The sequence below is a fragment of the Hippocampus zosterae genome, chromosome 13 (assembly GCF_025434085.1).
Source record: "Hippocampus zosterae strain Florida chromosome 13, ASM2543408v3, whole genome shotgun sequence".
NCBI classification, from domain to species: domain Eukaryota; kingdom Metazoa; phylum Chordata; class Actinopteri; order Syngnathiformes; family Syngnathidae; genus Hippocampus; species Hippocampus zosterae.
This window is the reverse complement of record NC_067463.1, coordinates 12,993,342-12,999,576: the sequence shown is the minus strand read 5'-3', so window position 1 is coordinate 12,999,576 and position 6,235 is coordinate 12,993,342. Positions and strand designations below refer to the sequence as shown.

Genomic DNA, 6,235 nt, shown 5'->3' with positions numbered 1-6,235 from the left:
TTTGGCATGGCCTCTAGGTCAAGAAGGTATGCCTAGGCTTGCTGTCGTACAACATCCCCTTGAATGTGAATGTAGATGCATGCAAGTGTGTGTGTGTGTGTGTGTGTGTGTGTGTGCGTGATGGCTCAGAGCGTAAACATTAGATCTTCAGGTATTCAGCCGTCCAATTCCTTGGCCTGTTGTTTAATTGAGTGCACTGATGGCTGACAAGGTGTGCAGTAACGTGTCTGTCACCTTTGTCTGGCTGTCAATAAGACAGCAGATTTGCCAATGCAGCAGCAATGTAAAGTAATGCAGTAAATGTGTTTTACTTGAACAGAATAATCCAAAATGAAATTGGATGGAATGGAATCGAAACAGCGCGGCGAGAGACAATCTAGAGGAGAGCTGGTCTGCATGCATTTATATGCATATGTTTGATAGCGAATAGGGTTTCGTGCAACACACAGGTTGGCCAAATTCAGTGACATGAAATAACCTCGATGTGATGTATGCATAATATTTACCAGCCTGATTTCCTGTTTTGCTTTTGTTTCGTTTAGATTTGAACCATGATCCATTTATATGGCAGTTAACTCAACAATAGATGTTTTATGTCAAGCCGAAATGTAGCCATGACAGTTTAGGTCTCAACGTTTACGGGTGTCGCACATGATGATCGTTCGAACACCACTTCTGAGGCCCATTTTTTAAAACAATTTTCAATGCATTGATTTGCCTTTTTTTTCTTTACACCAGAAGTTGTCCCATAAGGTTCGTTAAAGTTTGATTAAACAGACTTTTGCCACGGCTGAAAAAGAGTCATTCAAATACTGATGTGGGAAGTCATTTGTCAGAGATGGTACATACAAACAATTTTTCACAAATTTGTTGATGTTGAGCGGAGCCACATCCATGTGCCCATTTGAATTGAGTCAGGTCCACATCCACATTGCACATTGAGCCGAGCCACGTCCACATGCCCGTTTGAACTGAGTCACAGCCACGTCAGGCCCAGCCCAGCCATTGGGTGACTGTTTGGGACTTCTGGGATCAGTGCCTTGAGGGAGGGGCACTGTCACGGGTGATTTGTTTGGGACCAACAGGTGGCTCTGCAGGGCTCCTCCTACAGCGGCACACCTGTTGGTCATCATGTCACTTTCTGTTAAAAGGACTCCCGGCCCGACCATTCGGTGTCGAGTCATTGTTGCTGTTTCTGTTGCTGGCACTGCTTCAGTTGGTTTGTTTTTATCACGTCATATTTTTTTGCTTATGCCATGAGTTTTGTTGTCACTTTTGAATTCTGTTTTCAGGACTTTGCTTGTTTTGGATTTGGTTTTCTCAGTCTTTGATTAATCCATTTTGTCAAGCTCACACTGCTCCTCCCTCTTGCCTGCTTTTTGGGGTCCACCACCACCCCGCACCGTGACAGTGACATCTTTAGATGCAATGAGCCCTGATCTTCTAATGAACTGTAGGTGTCTGGATGAACACCGGGGTTTTCAGTCGAGCTGACAAGCTGACAGTATTTGATTGGGTGGGCTCGCTGTCACCGTGAGAGATACTCGGCCCTCAAGTGGCCTCAAATCTGCTTGATGAGCTGAGCTTTAATAGTCTCCTCTTCTACCGTGCATCAATTTTCTTCGACTTGCCTGCGCACATAACACAATGGATGTGTGATACTTTCACCCCCTGAAAGTTTGTGTGAAATGAACAGGAGCACCTTGTCTTGCTTGCTACAATGTCCCTTCCCTCTGGCCCCTTTTGGGTCACCGTCGCAATTGTGTTTCCAAATAAATACATTGCTAACCACTGCTTGGCTAGGATATAGCGGCACACAAAAAAGGATATTTTACAGGAACCAATCATTTTTGTGAGCACTTTTCTCACATCTACAAATGTGGCAACTATTTGCAAACACATCAGACTTTAAACCAGCATCATTGTTGCTCCTCATTAAAATGTTTTCAGTATTTAAGTGTTTTGATACTGTTGTTTGAAAAATGGGCTGTTTCTGTTTTTAAGCCAAAAGCACTTATTAATTGCCTTATTGCTTAGATACATGTTTAGAGTTGCTGTCAGCCTGAAAACACACACACTAATTGTTTGTTGGGGGGTGGGATCATAAAAAAATTTAATTGCCTTCCTTTCTCAGATTGCTATTAACAGTTAGGTGTACAGTATGTTGGTTGACAAAAAAAAGTAGCCAAGTCAAGTCAAATGTGGATATTTGTAGTCAAAGGGCTTCTCAGGCCCACCGTTTACACATGATAACGACATTCTCTGATCTAAATAGTGACAAATGAATACATTCTGCATTCTGTTTTTACTTATGTTTAACATAACGTCACATCTTCATTGGAATTGGGTTTGTGTGTGTGTGTGTGTGTGTACTGCTACATGTATGGACGCATACACGCATAATAAAGAATATGTGCTTACATGTACAAAATTTAAATAAATAAAAAAACATAAGGCACACTGTCCGAATAACATTTTTATTTATTTTATTTTATTTATTCATTCATCTTCCGAACCGCTTGATCCTCACAAGGGTCGCGGGGGGTGCTGGAGCCTATCCCAGCTGTCTCCGGGCAGTAGGCAGGGGACACCCTGAATCGGTTGCCAGCCAATCGCAGGGCACACAGAGACGAACAACCAACCACGCTCACACTCACACCTAGGGACAATTTAGAGTGTTCAATCAGCCTGCCACGCATGTTTTTTGGAATGTGGGAGGAAACCGGAGCACCCGGAGAAAACCCACGCAGGCCCGGGGAGAACATGCAAACTCCACACAGGGAGGCTGGAGCTGGAATCGAACCCGGTACCTCTGCACTGTGAAGCCGACATGCTAACCACTGGACTACTGGGCCGCCTTTATTTTATTTAAGTATTCTTTTTATGAGAGCTCTCCATTTAGACATGTCTCATCTTAAAACAGACGGACAAAATATATTGAACATGGTTACATATATTGATGAGAACAGCACAGAAATGATACAATTTGAATTAGTTTGATCAAATCTTGTATTGTTCACAGAAGCATCGTGTTTGTTTCTCACCACTGATGTTGTCAAAGGTGGAAAAACAGTTTTGGTGGAGAAAAGAAATTGGAATTCAGTGAGTGAGCGAAATAGAGGAAGAAGGTGTCATTATTAAGATTGGGTTGTGGGAGGTTGGGGGTGGGAGTGGTGGAGACATTGTGGCTTCATGTCTGGATGTGTGTTGCCACCCGATGGCCGCGGTGGGTAAAAACATTATCCAGACAACCATGTCGTTCATTTGTTGTGGAATAAGGACAGGAAATAATGGGCTCAGAACTCACTGAAGTAAAGCACTTTTATCACTTGAATCACTTGGGGAGACAGACTAGCTCAGGGTAGCGGCAGGGAGAAGAAACAGGCACAAGAATACCTTCCTAAAATCTTCAACCGGGTCTTGTATAAGAGCTGGTCGGGATCCGTAACAAAGACACAAACACCTTCTGCCATGTATTTCACTACACTTAATTGACCTTGATGATTGTGTGAAAGGAGAATATAAAAATTATTAATATGAGCAGAGCATGTTGATATACATATGACGCAAACAAACACTTGGCACATTTCGTCAACTGAAAGCGTAATTACACTTTGTAAGCATGTCAATGTGTACCCGGACACTAAACATCAGCACCTCTAAGTGCAATTATCGCTACATTGTCTCAGTAACTGTCAGAAAGAGGAGAAGAAATAAACTGAGATCTTGTGAAACCAATGGGTTTGTTGTTATTAAAACACACGAAGATGTTCATCAAACTTTTATGGCCTACTTTGCAACAGCAATAATTGTGCTGAGTTCTGGCAGAATAAAGGGATTGAAGTCAGTCAAGGGACTGTTTCTATTTATGTTGCTTGGCCGTTTCAGATGTTAGAAATGGAACCTTATATTAACTGTTGTTTGTATATTTAAAGGTTTGAACGTATTTGAGAGTAAAACAATGATGTGTTCAAGGCATGAAAAGAGGGGGCAAAAAAAGATAATAAATAAATCAAGTGGCCTGGGGGTCCAGTGGTTAGCGCGTCAACCTCCTAGTGCAGAGGTACCGGGTTAAATTCCAGCTGCGGCCTCCCTACGTGGAGTTTGCATGTTCTCCGCGGGCCTGCGTGGGTTTTCTACGGGTACTCCGGATTCCTCCGTCATTTCTAAAATTTGCATTGCAGGCTAATGGGACACTTCAAATTGTCTCTAGGTGTGAATGTGAGTGTGGAAGGGTGTTCATTTCTGTGTGCCCTGTGATTGGCTGGGTGTCTCCCACCTTGTCACATTTCGGTTTTTCGGTCTGGCCAGCAGGTGGCAGGAGTGGTCTCTCTAGCACACCTGCTGGCAATCATTAATCAATAGAGACACTATTTAAGGACTCCTACGTTCAACACCTGTTGTGGGAGTATTGTTTATGGCATTGCTTACCTCGTTGCTCATTGACTAGTGGCTTTTGACCTCGTCGTGTTTTCGCGTGTAGTCTCGGTACCAAGTTTGTGTGTAAGTACCATTTTGTTTTGATGATCTGGCTTTTCTCGCGTGTACAAAGTGTTACATAGTTTTTCGTTCGTAGTTTGTGGCTTTACTTTCCTTTTCTTGCTCTTTTGTGCAAGCTCCTTTTGTTAGTCGTTTTTGATTTACCTCCTGGTCCTCATTGTGGACCAGCGCTTTATGTTCTCGCTTATTTCCGATTCGATTTGGACATTAAATTGTCTTTACATCGGAGACCTTGTTTTTGTCTACGTTTTTTGGATCCCCCTCCCTAACTCGGTTTACCCGAGTACGTAACACACCTGCTGCCCGAAGAAAGCTGGGATAGGCTCCAGCACCCCCCGCGACCGTTGTGAGGATAAAGCGGATGGGAAAATGAATGAATAAATAAATACATCTATGGTATTGGAATGAAAAACGCTGTTTGTGTAATTTTATTTCTATTGAAATATGGTTCAGTTAATGTACAGTAATGTAAAAGCATTTCGCTGATTAGCGAGTGTCACTTGGATGGGCTGAACATTGGTACTTAAAATAGGTCTTTATGTGAAAATGGTGTCGGCATTAAATTAACCCCCCTTAAAAAACTCACGAATTGGAATTCCCATCTTTGGAGTGTGGCTTTCCCCCCCACGCCTGCTTTACATCCGTCATGATATGTTTCGTTCGACATGTACTGTATATGCCTCCGGAAACGGGGTTGGTTCTGCTTTTCCCATCCTGCTTTCCTCAGCTTTGTGCCTCCATAACCGCTGCTGTTATAGATGTTCTCTGTGTGCACCAAAGAAACAACCATAACAGCAAAACCTTCAAAGAATTACTTTTCCCTCTGCATGATTGTGACGAGAGAGGAAGGTTGAATGGGGATGCTCTTTTGGTGAGCATTCTATTCAGACATCAAGATGAGGTGAACTCAGGCATTGGATTTGACATTTCAATCCCACTGCAACGTTTCAACACTTATTTTGTCTAAATCCTATGAATAGAGTGAGAAATAAGTCCCATGATTAAATCTTACAGCAAGAAAGTTTCTTCACATGCTTCACAAGAAAAGGTGGATCTGTGAATGCTTTTGCGATTTCTTAAAAGGAAGGAAGAACCACGAAAGAGAGCATTTATTCTTCAATGCAGCCTTTAAACCTATAATTGTCACCCACACACTTTTTCCACCGTGCTTGTGCTAGTGCTAGTTCTGGGCCAGTGCCCTGGTTGGCACCGGTTGTTTCTTTTTCCACCACCGAAATTGTCTCTCGCTGCTTGAAACTGGAGCTTAATCTGGCCCCAATTATTTGTTAGGTCGTGCCAAAGTCTGGCCCATGTCAGGGCCGGGGGGCGGGGTTATCATGACGATGACAGATAGAGAAGTTTGACTTCCTGGAAACATGAACGTTTTGCACAAACTTTGGAGCAGTGAACTCCTGCACAATTGTGTTCCACCAGAAGAGTGAATACAGATGTAACCAGACAGCATGCGATGTCCGACTCCTAGCCAGCCTCGTGATCATCTACAATGTTTCAGAAAGATCTAAGCGTTTGCCTATGTTGATTGTAAACGTTGCCACAAAAATAAGTCCGCGATTCATATTCCAGTAAAATCGTCAATGTATTCTGGATCATGATGAATTTGCAGGGGGCAGGGTTAAGTTGAAAACATTTTCGAATTGCAATCCGGGGTGGAGTCACCAATATTTGATACTGTTATCAAATGTTTCTCTTATGCATTTATGCAAATTTAATGGAC

At 42.8% G+C, this 6,235-nt stretch overlaps 1 long non-coding RNA gene across 1 annotated transcript; it reads right to left on the bottom strand.

Moving 5' to 3' along the window:
* Positions 1-3,145: 3,145 nt before the first annotated feature.
* On the bottom strand, positions 3,146-4,962 carry LOC127612805 (uncharacterized). Its single transcript, XR_007965955.1, has 2 exons — positions 4,797-4,962; positions 3,146-4,279 (listed from the first exon to the last, which is right to left on the bottom strand). It is a non-coding gene; the product is annotated as an uncharacterized LOC127612805 (long non-coding RNA).
* Between the last annotated feature and the right edge of the window lie 1,273 nt (positions 4,963-6,235).